This window comes from Simochromis diagramma, unplaced genomic scaffold (assembly GCF_900408965.1).
Source record: "Simochromis diagramma unplaced genomic scaffold, fSimDia1.1 OVJJ01000107.1, whole genome shotgun sequence".
In the NCBI taxonomy this organism is placed as follows: domain Eukaryota; kingdom Metazoa; phylum Chordata; class Actinopteri; order Cichliformes; family Cichlidae; genus Simochromis; species Simochromis diagramma.
In genome coordinates this window covers 6185820-6199420 of record NW_024387209.1, presented here as the reverse complement: position 1 = coordinate 6199420, position 13601 = coordinate 6185820, and the positions used below count along the sequence as shown (strand labels likewise).

The 13601-nt window shown below is 39.6% G+C and overlaps 1 protein-coding gene across 2 annotated transcripts in view; it reads left to right on the top strand.

Moving 5' to 3' along the window:
- Positions 1–13601, top strand: part of tmem198b (transmembrane protein 198b) — a 40776-nt gene that overhangs the window by 2223 nt on the left and 24952 nt on the right. Inside the window, exon 1 of one of the 2 annotated variants that reach the window (XM_040051363.1) lies at positions 12260–13535. The exons of the other annotated variant lie outside the window; for it this stretch is intronic. The gene's annotated coding sequence lies outside the window, so the exon portion shown is untranslated. Of the gene's footprint in view, positions 1–12259; positions 13536–13601 lie in introns of those variants that run through there. 2 annotated transcript variants of the gene reach the window in all.

Genomic DNA, 13601 nt, shown 5'->3' with positions numbered 1-13601 from the left:
AATTTGGGAAATTGGAGCTAAAATTGGCATTCAGATTCTTTGGTACTGAAACGTGAGTGGATTCATTGATTGATATATATATATATAAATATATAAAAGCTAACTAGCAGCATGTTTTGGTACCTCTCATGTGTTTAACGTAGACCTTTGCCAATAACAGTTATTTAAAGGTTTAACATCATCCCAGAATTACGTTTGCAATTAGAAGAGTAATCATCTAGTCCGTAAAATGTTGGGAGATACTGGAAAAACTGCATCACACTATCCTGGAAATCCTCCTGAATACTATTTTTAGTCCAGATCTTTGGTGTACAATCACGGCATTAAGAGAAACCCAAGTATCATTGTGTTTGAGAGGCTGGAAGCAGAGAAAGGTTGAAATTCAGCTTTAAAAATGATTTAGGTGATCAATTTGTTATATAGAGTGATTAATTTTCTGTCATTTTTTTTAGGACAGTGGGTTTTATCAATTGTGGTTCCATAGTGTAGAGGTCCATTGATTTGAAAACAGGAGGATACATAAATCCCTTAGAGTTGGATCAGGAAGGGCGTCCAGCATAAAAATCTGTCAAAAATCTGTCAAATTAGATATGAAGAAATACCTACAGAAGAAGCTGAAAGTAGCACTAAATAATCCAAGTTAAATTTAACAGATAAAGTTCACAACTGCAGTCAAGAGAGAAAGAAGTCTTGTCTCTCCCAATCCAACCGCAGGCATGCCTATGCCTGCAGTGGGAAGCAGTAAATCCAAAGGTCTCACTTGGAGTTTTCAGCTGTGACGACCTCCGTAAAGTCAGACTTTGTGATTCAAGATGGCAGCAGAGTGTTGTAAACCGTAGAACCTGTAATCTGAACTACCGTTTTTGAGTATTTGTGTTTTGCTAACTAAGCTGTATACAGACCAGACTGTGCCCATGAACATTTTTGTAGATATAAGCCCCTCCCCCCAAAAAACAAATACTATATGCAGCGAAATAGCCTATCATTAAATGGTTGCCAGGGGAAAATAATAAATATTTGACCTATCAGCGTCGCTGAATTAAATGGTTTGGGGGCGCTTAAAATTGCGCCCCTGCAGAAAACGCGCGAAGATTTGCTGTTCTAGAATTTTACCTCAGTCAGTAGCCTAAGTGAGCTATAAGGTCAGAGAGAGACGATGGCAGCGGTATTGTTAACGGTTGAGGCACAGCCTCCCCCAAATTCGGTTAGATCGCTTCTAACCTACCCTTTTGCCAGAAGGACAATGGCAGAAAAACTGCAAGTTAAAGAGTTGGGACCTGACAAGCCCGAAATTCAACTAACCCAGGCAACGAAGGAGAAGTCAAAAGCATACAACAGGACTTTTTGTCGGAGTTGGTTCCAGCGCAAGTCGTGGCTGACAGGCTGTGCATATTGATTTATATGATGCAGCCGGCTTTATATTGTTGCTTGATTACACCACACAACATTGGATTGATGTAGCCTAAGTAATGAGTAAGTGGACACATTCATTTTTGCTTAAAGGCTACTGGATGCTAATTTCTTTCGCTTTCTACCTGTAACTTATGTAGCTAGAGGAAAGCTTTCTGTTGTGTGTTGCCATCTAGTGGGCATGAGGTATCACTGTATGAGTTAATCACCTAGCAACAAATTAAAATTGTGTTGTTTGATGTACTCATTAAATGGGTCATTTTAGTCGATATCATAAAAATTGCCCCCCCTGAGATTTTTTTCAGGAGCCGCCACTGCTATATACTATAAAGGGTTCAGCGTAGTGTATCTTTCACGTATCTGGTTTCACTTACCCAAATGCTTGCAATCAGGATAAATGGTCACACAAAGCTAGTTATAAACTTGCTAAGTTAACACAGCATTTATGCTGATTATTCACATGAAATACGCGGTGTTTCCAGCATCTGACCAATCTAAAAGGGGCGTTTTGCAGAGCATATGACTTTTATTCCACAGAAAATTATACCTATGAGCATCACCTACTCTAGAGACATTATCAAATAGTTGCCAAATAAAAATTAATAAAGAACTTAAGACATGTACCCATAAAACTGTGCAAAATTATTTTCTGCCAACACAAAAAAGGAATAAAGTTGCATTTAAGAATCTATATTTATTACTGATCCCCATCAGAGAAACACAAAGACACTGAAAAACTGTTCTCCCTGCAGAGGTTCAATAAATCTTTGGTTGGAAGTGAAAGACCTTAGGAGTACAGTAAACTCAGAGCCAACCTTAAAGATACCTGGATAAGATGAAGTTCAGTTTTTTAGTACAGGGCTCAGGTATTGCTGTTGATCATTGAGTGGCCCTACCTCGCTAGAGAGCAAAACAAAGCCTGTTTTTCTGGCGACTGCCAATGGAAACGTGGCTGTGTTGTCACTCTGAGCTTTGACATCCAAGTTCTGAGGGGAAAGTTTTATAATTTATACACACCTGGTCAGGTGTAGACAATTGGAAATTAAATCCAGGCTACACGTCAGTACTGCAGTGCAAAGCATGGGTTGCAGAGAAGTGTGACACAAACAACTGATTGATCTCTGAAGTCAATATTTTTCAGAACGAACCTTCAGAACGAACCTTACAAATATCACTTACATTGTATGATTTTTAAACATTTTTTTTTAATCACACAGTAATTTAGACTTCCTGTTGCTGCTATGACTGTGGCACACTGTGTGCTATGACTGTAATGGAGGAGGTCACTTTAAGAGGGATGGACTTGACCTCCTGACTATGAATGATGTAGATGATAAGGTGCTGACTCTATGAATCTGCAATCTCAACAGGGTTGTCCGATAAGAACAGATGGCGTATCCACAAAATCCACTGCCACTCAGGTATCTGTTGTTCACTCATTTATTTAACAAGAATCCGAAGCACACATCCATAATGTGAGTGAGGGGATTTAACAGGCTGTAAAATGCTATATGCCGTGTGGTGAGTGATGGTGTGGTTTCTGGTGGAAAGAACATAAAAGTCTTCCATAATTATGTGAACAGAGTGTATTAAATGTGTAATACAACAATACAAACAATACTGGATAGTGGATCATTCAACCAAATAAGGGAGTATCAACAAATGATATCTTACTCAGAGACGTGGCTCCGTTCGTGAGTTCTGCGAACTGGCTGGCTTTTTGTACAATGACCGTGACTTAATATTAGGTTATAGATGTTTTCTGCCACAAGCTTCAAACACCACAAAGTTTGGGGAAGATTGAACAATTTGTGAGTTTAGCTGCTTCTTGTTCTGTGGCGAAACATCGAAATTCGCCAAGATGTTGCACGAAAATCCAAATGCTTTATAAATTAGCACTGCAAACATCTTTAGATTGAACTAACCAAGGGTGAAGCCGATTTGACTAATTGTCTTGGTGGAGTACACCACTGCATAAAACCTGGAAATGGCTAGCTGTGTCAAACATTTCATACTGATGTTAAAATGGCGGACTTCCTGTTGGGTTTAGGGTATGGCTCCAAGAAGCTTTTTTTTTTTTTTTTGTACATCTTGGCATGTTACATGAAGCTGACAAACCTCATACACATAGGTGAAACCATAGACTGTAGAAAAGATGGATGTAGCTTCCAGGTCATAAAAATGAACCTAATGTCGATGTGTGTTCTTTTTAATGGCCAGCAGGGGGCGACTCCTCTGGTTTAATAGAAGTCTATGGAGAAACTGGTTCTCTATGAGCTCAGCAGATGGCTTTCTGATGTGTTTATGGCCCCATCACTATTCTCAAGTCTCACTGAAAAAACAAAACATGTAGTTATTTTTGTAGATTTTGGTCATTATTAGAATGACCTCAGTGAGACTTAGTTTCTCTTTTAATGAAGTAGTTAATTAATGATTTCACTCTTCTTTTATTTGGTTTTTATTTATATCTCATGTAATTTTATTTTACAGTTCCAATGTACAGCACTTTGTGTCAGCTGTGGTTGTTTTAAAATGCTTTATAAATAAAGGTGATGATGATGATGATGAATCAGAAAAGAGGGCTTCCCAGGGTGTACTTGTGTACTAACAATTTGACAATTGCAAGGCAAACATAGCTGCTACATCTATTTTTATTCCATAACTTACTTCATAACACATATATTGCCTACAACAAAGGTGTTATCTTTAAAGGATGTGTTTAAAATATTCATATTGTCAGAATATGATAAAGTAAAGCAGCAAGTTCTCACCTTAGAGAATCTGTAACAAGCACATGTTTGCCAGTTTTGTTTGGGGGAAAAACGAAGTGGTTATTCAAGCAACATAATAGTTACCTAACTAATTGCTGCAGCTAAAAACAATCAGCTCAAGCTGGCTGCTAGATAATTTTCAGCACTTAATGAACACTTTAAGTCTAAAATATTAAACAAACATTAATCAAGAAGGCACCTAGTCTGTAGCTGCACTCGTTACTGGAGGCAGTGGGTGAGCGTTGAAGGCTTTTAATGTGTTTCTATTTTAGGCTCGTGTAGCTGTGTAAGAAGCTGCAGAAGCTGGAGACACCCAGCTGTCCTCCCCACACGTCAAGCTGAAACTCTGGGTTAATTCTGCCTTTTCATGTATCAAACTTTAACCATTTATTGCAGCAGTGGAGCTGCAAGGCTTCGCACCAAGAACTGCAATCAAGTATTTGTGATAACTGGCGATGAGTCTTTCACATCTCTGAATTTTGGGACATTCTTCTTTGTAGAATTGCTTTAACCTCCTAAGAACTCTTTCACGGCATGCATTTTTCATTTCTCTTTGCTATTTGGGCTGATTGGGACCTGATGAATGTAAAAACAAAGAATTACATGATTTTTCTTTTAAACCTGATTTCTGTTTCTGAGAAAAATGAAATCCAGTGGCAGCATAATATCCTCGTAAGTGGATATCAGGCTCTTGTAGAAAGCAGAATTCATGGTTCCATCAGTTACAGCAAGTCATCCTAAAGCAGCAAAGCAGCCCCAGGCCGTCACACTGCCACCACCATGGTGTGATGTTCTTTTTATGAAGTACTGTGTTAGTTCTATGTGAGATGTAACGGGACTCAAACCTTCCATAAAGTTCAATTTTTGTCTCATCAGGCCACAGAATATTTCCCCAAAAGTCTTTGGGATCATCAAGAATTTTTTTTGTTGTGTTGCTTTTTGAAAGCTTTTAATCTGATTCACCTTGTCAGTCCCTCAGCTGACAGTGTGTTCATGATTCACCAAAGGGGCAAGTACTTTTTTTACTCAACCCTCCATTGTTGGTGGTTGACATCTGATTGTCCCCCCGACGGTCAGTCTTCACTAGAGTTTAAAAACATGAAACTTTCCACCTCTTGGTTTAAGAATTGTAGAAGCCACTTGAGAAATGAAACATCTTCCAGTCACTTTTCTTTTTCAAGCTCTTAAGACTATCTGGATGACTGAGAATTTACATAGCCATTAATCCCAGGAGGAAGCTGGAAAAGTTGCCCATGCTTTTTATATCTAGTCATCTGCTCACAGAAATATCAAAAGGTTTAGTTACTGAAGTCATTGCATTGGTTTGTGGTTAGCTTGGGAGTTGATTTAAGACCTTGAAGGGTTTGGTACCTTAGTACCTCTGTGACATGCTGTCTGCGGCCTGTGTCTACCAACAATTTTTCATTTGCTGCAATATTATTAGTGTTTAAAAATAAAAACAGTAGCCTTTCAGTAGTCTACTTCCTGGTCCCAGTAATCATGTTACCTCATTTCTAGCTGCTTTATCAATTTCAGGTTACTGGTCTGTTCTTGGGTTCTATTATTATCATATTGAATTTCTGTTTATTTTATGGATTTAACCTTAGCTGTTGTCTTCTTTTTATGTTTTGTCTTTGCCATTAAAGAAAAATTAAATCTACCATATCAATCAAGTTTTGCTTGCTCGTTTTAAAGGTAGCATTAGCCCCTCAGACAGACCTGCTTTCTTTCACGAGAAGCCATTTGGAAATTGCTCTCAGCATTGGTACAGAGATAAATCCACCAGAGGAGAGCAAAATGAGCCTTTTCTGCACCCACAGGAGCAAAGAATGACCCAGAATGCATTGCAGGCTCCAAGTCAAGTTGGGTTTTAATGAGTGGAGCTCATCCTTCATCATCATACCTGACTGAAAAGCTCAGTTCACCTTCACTTACAATTGGCTCGTGAAACCTTTAGGGTCCTTTAAAAGCCATTCTGGGCAGTGAAGGTTTTTTCTAACTGAAGCAGGTTAACAGAAAGTAAAAGGCAGCATTTTGTGATGAAAATAACTCCTGATATGTTTTGAGTTTTCCAGACTTGAGTTATGAAACAGTGTGAGGATGCGAGCCACTCAGAGCAGCTGCCTGATAAAAACCCTGCAGACCTCGAGCCGGCTCTTTGTGTATTCACTGTGTGTCAGGCCGCCGTCTTATCGGTGCAGTCAGGCGGCACGACTCGAGCTCTGCAGCCCGCCAGGGGAATGAAAATGCCACAACACGTCACTACAGATTCGCTAGTGGGTCAACGTCTCCGGCATGGTGCTGCTCACGTCCTCCTGGCCCCCACCCTCCCCTCCTGTCTGTCTGATGTAGCTGAGTTTGTTCTTGTCTGGAGCATCGAGTCACAAGCAGCGATGCAGGTCCTGGAAGAAAACCTAAACTGATAAACACAAGGACACTAAGAAAACATTGGTACTTTGAAAGAACAAAAATGCTTTAGAAGTGGCAGCACAAGCAGTGAAAGAAGCATTATGTGCATAGTGATACACAGTCGAGTTTGATCAAAGAAGCAACATCACCAGGATCAAACAATGACCTTTTCTTAGTTGCACCCCTTTCTCCTACACTGACATGTTTTCTCCCTTCCCTAAAATGTAAATTCACTCTGTGTGTAGTTCACCTCGAGTCAGGACGACTAAAGGAGAAGACCAGAACAAGTCAATCTCTCGAGGTTTCTGTAGGTGCGCTTTTGGAAGAACTTTTAACTGCCGTCTACAGCTGCCTTTGTCTGTGGTTGATCTGAGTGATATCTCTATGCGTGTCTTTTCTTTATCAGGTTCAGAACTTCATTCAAAGTCAAGTCAGTGCTTGTTGTTGGTGTGTTTTGGACCTCAGGGCCACCATACTACAAATCTGTATTAAGAGAAAAAAAAAATCTACAAGTGCTCAAGTTCTTCCTGCTGTTTTTCTGCAATTATTTGCAGCACAGCTTAGATATGAGTAATTTAAATCTCGTCATCTCTCTGTGAGCGTGAGACTTTATAGAGACATCTATGTGCCTACTAGTTGAGGAGATGCAAGTTAAGAATCTTTTGTGCAGACCTGGAAAACAGTCCCTACAGGAAAGGGTTATTATTCGTTATAGGATGCACTTTAATCCTACAGTTTTATCTTTAAAAAACAAAACAAAAAACTAAGAAAATTTACACATTTTGACTCTCTTCATAGTAACTTCAGGGTTTTAGGCCATGTTCATCTCTTTAAGGTCCACTGTAGTCTTAGTTTGGTGTTGTTTGGAGGTCATTGGGTTCTCTTCACAAACAGGTTCATCATGTTGAGCTCTCCTCTTCTATTTGCTGTTTTTTGTACCTGCTCGAGGAGCAGACGTCCAAGGAGCTGTGGGAATTGTGGTGTTTGTGTCAGAGCTTCCTGTGCAGTGTTTCAGGGTCCAGCAGAGATGATAAGCGCACCAAGTCAAACTAATTAGTGTACAGACTCAAACAGAGAGCTGAGACCTGCGGGGTGCTGAGAGCCAGATGTTTGTTCAGAAGGCTGCGGCTTGTTGTTGGAGCTGACAGGTGCGGCTGGGCAGTCTGAGTAAAGGCTACAGCTCGTTCCTGCTCCTTTGAGCTTAAAACAAGCAACTCTCAACTGGGAATTAATTCAACTGAACATTTTAAAAAAAAAAAGTAATATTTGTTTTTACTGCCTTATTGTTTAAGGTTAAAGACAAGAAATATGTAGAGAAAAGCCCCCTGCTTGCACTCAAACCTGAGATTCGTGCCCAAGTCAGTCAGCTGTAATCTAAATCATAATCAAGCAAAACTAGCAAACAGCAACATGAAACCTCTGTCTTGTTGCTGTTAATGTGAATATTTTTTGTAATAATTATTTTTGACTGTTGGCTAAACCAAGCAAAGCACATTTACACTGATGTTTATGTGGATTAAAGGCAAAGGTAAAACAGTCATCCTTCAACTCGACTTTCATTTTTACAAAGTGGGATGTCACAGGGAGTGATAGTCCAGCTGGTTTTGAACTTGAACTGTGTTTTCATTTGGCACAACAATTCTTCATTGGATGTTTCAGAAGGTTAAAGCAGGAGTCCACGTTGACTGTCTTTTGCTCAGGAACGATTTCAAGCTGTGCAACCCAGAGCGTCCTCACTTGACGCTTTGCCTTTGGACTCCTCAACTGATTAAACTGCTAATTTGTAGCCGGAGTGCCGGCTCTGATCACCAGCGAATATCCTCCACGTGGCATTCGGGTAACTTTGAAAAAGGACGTTTGCTCTCTGTAAGTTTGAAGTCCACAGAAAGCACAGTGCATGTGGAAGCTAGATGAGGATGAAGAAGATGATCTTGATAGTCCTAACGTTCACAAAGAATTAAAAAAAAACTTCCCACTGGGTTTGATGACATCTGGAGGAGGAGTCTTTCATTAATCAAACAATTATTTAATTAAAATTAATTTGTAAAAATTAACTTGATTTAACTTTAATTGTTCAGAATATGGAATAATAATAATTCACTGCTGCCCTTCAGTCTAGGTGATTGTTTAAACCCATTCGAATAACAAATAATTAATGCAACATAGTCCTCTAGTTTTTGTAAGGCAGTTAAGGTTTCCAGTATGGTAGTGCCTTGATCCTATGCAGAGGAGAGATACCCATAATCCTTTACTCTGTGTAGCCAAAGTCAAACACAATCATCAATCCTACATATGTGAGACTCCAAGCCGATGTCGACCTTGTTATCGATGACCGAAACAGCATTTTCAAATCTGTCTCGTCCCTCCAGTCAGGATTGTTCAGCTGCTGGAACGCGCTCCATCATCTAAACAACCTTGGCTCTTAGAGATCAATACCTGTGACGAACTGACTGTGTTTCAGTATCGGTCCATCAGGTTTCCAAAATTATGCAAGCTTGTTAATGGCGCTCTAGTTCTCCTTACAGCATCAACAGGTTGGGAAAACACAGCTTTAACCGGATAAATGAACAACACAGTTCTGATTCATCCCACTATGTGAAGCAGTGGAGCTGGAATAATTGTGTTGATCATAGCTGATGGCCACGGTCCATCTCGTTTCAAACCCTACAAAACGCAATCAACCCTCCTATTGATCAGTGCCACGATCCCAGTGTTATTGAAGCTCGGGTGAGCAGAGAAGAGCATGGACTATTTCTGCACGTGAACAAGAACGTGGCTGTTGCTAAATAGCAAGTACGCCAAGTTCTTATTTGAGATGTTTACTTAGGAGACTTCCACATATGGGAGGAGGCAGCGCGGCCATTCTTCAACTGGAACAGCAGCGTGTCTTTCCCCCTTCATTTCACAGTGATTAATATTTAGGATGAAGTTCTATATACTACAGAAAGTTATTCTATGTCTAATTAAAGTTGTTGGAGACACTGACTCGAGTAATACAATCATTGTACATACAAAGCAATTATCAGAACAGTGTCTAGTGTTGGATCCTTGTAGGTAATTTATGGTTTTCATAGTAGATTAGTTGATTTTCCTAAGGTTTAAAGAATCTTTGCATAACCTTGACATGTCATGACAAATGCTATGCTTATGCTATATTGTGAATGTGCGCGTGTGTGTGTGTCAGAATTGATCCTAAACACACAACTATCCTTCCAAGAAATGTCCTATTGACTGTAGTTTTACCCTGAAGGTTAATTCACAGTTTGATCAAGCAGGCTTCATGAGATGAAACTGTCTTTTTTTCTGGGTAATCTGAAGTTTAATTTTTTGTCTAATGTGGAGAATTGCTTGATACCCAGCGTAACAGCTAGCTGGCTAACAGCTAGCTTATCTGCAATGCCACTTTCTGGCCAACAGATGGCACTCTTACAAATGTCAAATTTGATTTCACTGTAATTATATCAGACGAGTGTTTGTGTCCAGTCACAGCCGTCAGTGACAGCTTAACGCTCACACCAGATGTGAGGCGTAATACGTGAGCATTTCGTTTACATAGGATAATAAACTTTTTTTATTTTAATATTTTTATTTTTTGCTTATTTTTAAAGGAAATGTCCATGTGATTTCCGTGATCATTTATAGTATTTTTCTTTATTGTTTTACATGAGGTATTGATTAAACTGAATACCAACATTTTTATTATAAGTATATGAACATACAGGATATATTTAAGAACCTAATAAATATTATCATAAATATTTTCTAAGATAACAGCAAAGTTTCCGTCCAGCTAAATCAAATTGAAATGAAAAACTTTTAATTGACCAAAGGTTATCTCAAAGTTGTGTTCATGCAGGCAACAACTTAAAATTTAATAATGACAACTCGAGTTGAAGAACAGCTCCCTCACAGGTTTACCTTCCACTCATGGAACATACAGCCATGTTCACAACTACTGTCAGCCTTCCTCTATTGTAAGTTTTGTGTTATACTTCACAGATTTGTTGACGTTACACCCTCATAACAAAAGTTATTTGTTCCAGCGCTTTTTCTTCTTTCTCTGTTGATCTGCTTATACTAGTATCCCCAGTGTGGCTGTGCCTCTGTGTTTAGTTTCTCCTCCTTGGGAACAGATCAGTGGTGTTTCTGGTCGTCTCCCTCAGTGCACTGTTGGATGGGAAACAGTGAGGCGACTGGATCAGCTGGGGGGGGGGGTGTTCAGACATGCTGTGCAGCAGGATTAGGACAGTGTGAAAAAGAGAGGAAGCCTTTGTTGTGGGAGGGTGGCACTTGCATAAGAAAGATAACGGGGGTATTTCTTCAACACGTGCTGCTGTAGATCTGAGAGTACCTGAGAGGCGTCTTAATCCCAGATGTCTTTAGGTTTTATGCTGCCAGTTTCTCCAGTAGTTTGAGTTTTTCGATGTAAAACTGACCTTGCTTTAGATTATTTTACGGGTACAGGGTTAAATTAGTGACAGGCTTTAGTTCAGTGTAAATCGCTTTAAAAGTTTAAAGATGTTAAAAACAAGTTTTTCATATTCCTTACCTCACTTGAACTTGTTATTTGTCATTAACTGCAGCTGAAAACAATTTTCAGACTAATTGATCACTCACCGTGGGACCAGTCTAACAACTGACATTAATCTGGTGTTTGACAAGATTTTTAATCTTTAATTTGAAAAAAAAAAAAAGAGGTTTAATCATCTTGAGATAAACATATACACATTTTTTTTGCAGCCGCCTGTGTGTGTACGGCAACAGAGAACAGTGTTGAAAACAGTATGCTGAAAAGCATGTACATGTTGTTAGGTCTGCCGTGGTTCTTTTACACTGGGATTTTCCATCCATCTCTGGGGTTTATAGAGACTGGTCCAAAAAATTATAATATATCCAGTGAGCAGCAGTGCGCTGGGAGAAAACATCTTGTTAATGTTAATGGAGAATGATCGGACTGTTTTGACCTGCTAGGAAGGAACTGGTAATGCAAATAAACACTTGTTACAACGAGGTATGCAGACAAGCATCACTGAAGGCACAACATGTTGAACCTGAATTAAAGATGGTAATTAATCAGTTAGATGTTATTTGGATCATTCTTAATCCTTCTCATTATTATTATTATTGTTTTTTCATTTTATTTATGAACAACATCTATTTGTCTATCTATGACTAAAATAACCTCTTCAGCTCTCTCAGCAGTGTGTTAGGATAAAAACTCCTCCTTCTTTACTGATCCCTTATCAGCAGATTCTCCCCATTTTGCCCAATCAGAGGAAATGACAGGAGCGACACGTGCTTTTTATAAGTGGAGCAGCCCATTCAGTCTCAGCCTTATGTAACCCGCTCAGTGTGTGTCTGAGGAGGTGTGAGAACGCCTCGGCCTCTTGGCGCCGTCGGTCGTGCCTCATCCTCGCAGAGTCGTGCCGGTGTTTGTGGGCGAGAGCCGATGTGCAATCTGAAAATAATATTCATCTGACCGAGTCACGTAATGTTGTCATGTGGAATGTGAGTCACCTCCACCAGTGAAGTTTAAGTGAGCTTTATGTCCTGTCTCAGTATCATTCAGAGCACAGCAGACATTAGATGGGCATTTTTGAATTTTGATTTTAACCTGCTGAGATAAACGATGGCACGGCATTTAGTGGAGATTCAGTTACTGGAGACCCATTAACCTAACACCATTACCTGCATGTCTTTAAGTCTGAGAGAGTAATAGCTTTCTTCTTCCTTTTTTTTTTCTTTTTTACCAAAAGACAATTTTTTTTTTTGTATTTCACAACCTGATCTCAAACACTTGATCTATTCTTTTTCTTTCAAAGGTCTTTTTTATTAGACAAAGGTTCTAATACAATGTATACAATAACACAAAATGCTTCAGAATATTCCAAAATTTCAATCTTGTTCCCACCCTAACCCTTAAAACAACAAATAATTGGCAGCCTGATGCCCAACTAAACCAAAAAACAAACAGAAAACCCCCCAAACAAAAGCAAACAACAACAAACAGACTCATAAAAGAAAAGAAAAAAACAAGAGGGGGGGTGAAATGCTGGCATGAATGCTGGCTCAAGTAAAAGCTTAAAGAGGTTGAGTAACTGGTAAATAGAGTTTGCCAGTTAGTTTATGGTGAACTATTATCATGGTGAAATTAATCTAGGCCTGTCTTCTTTAGGTTTGATCTTTTGGAGTAGAAGATGGAGTTAGAGTACATCCTGAGAACATTTTAATCTTTAAATTGAATGCTCAAAAAGTAAGATTGGTTCCCATGAGCAGTATTTACAGTTATGAGAGTTACAGTAAAATGTTCTTATGTCCTGTCCATGTTGTCTGTTTTGGGATAGCCCAGATTAAAACTTAATTTAGATTTTTCTCGTTTTTTTTTTTAATTTTTAGTATTCCAGCTTTTTTCTCAGGAATGACTGGCATCCCTTGGAAAGTAGAGTTTTGCCACCCTGCTGCTCTTGGCACTGTTTGGTCCTAATAATCTGACCTGCCTGTCACCCATGTGTTTCTGCTGCCACTGGCCACATCCTCCTCTGCGCACGGTCACATTTCCACTGCAAACCCCAGCCGGTATTGATTAACATGTGCAGAGGGATGGCAGCTGCAGTGCTAGGTTATCAGTGGGACGATTGACAGTGGCGCCCTCTCTTTTCCATCTCTTCTGTCTCTCCCGGAAGCTGACATGTAAACCGGTGACACACTCGGTCCTCCGCTGTGAGCGGCGGGAAGCTGGCAGCTCGCTCTGAGCTCATCATGAACAGGCCTGTTCTTGGCAGCTCACCCATCAGCCTGTTACCTTGGATGGCTGATGAATAACACCGAGAGACAGAGAGAGGTCTGTCTGCATCATAGGCTTATTTTCTCAATAAACCACCGGCATTCAGACGAAGAGGGAAGAGAAGTTTTCTAGAGAGCGTGAGATGGGACAATTTTCCTCAGGTTAGTGATGTTGTTAAACTTGGGATGTATTGAATATGAACAGTGCTTTAATTTCTGTTGTCATGT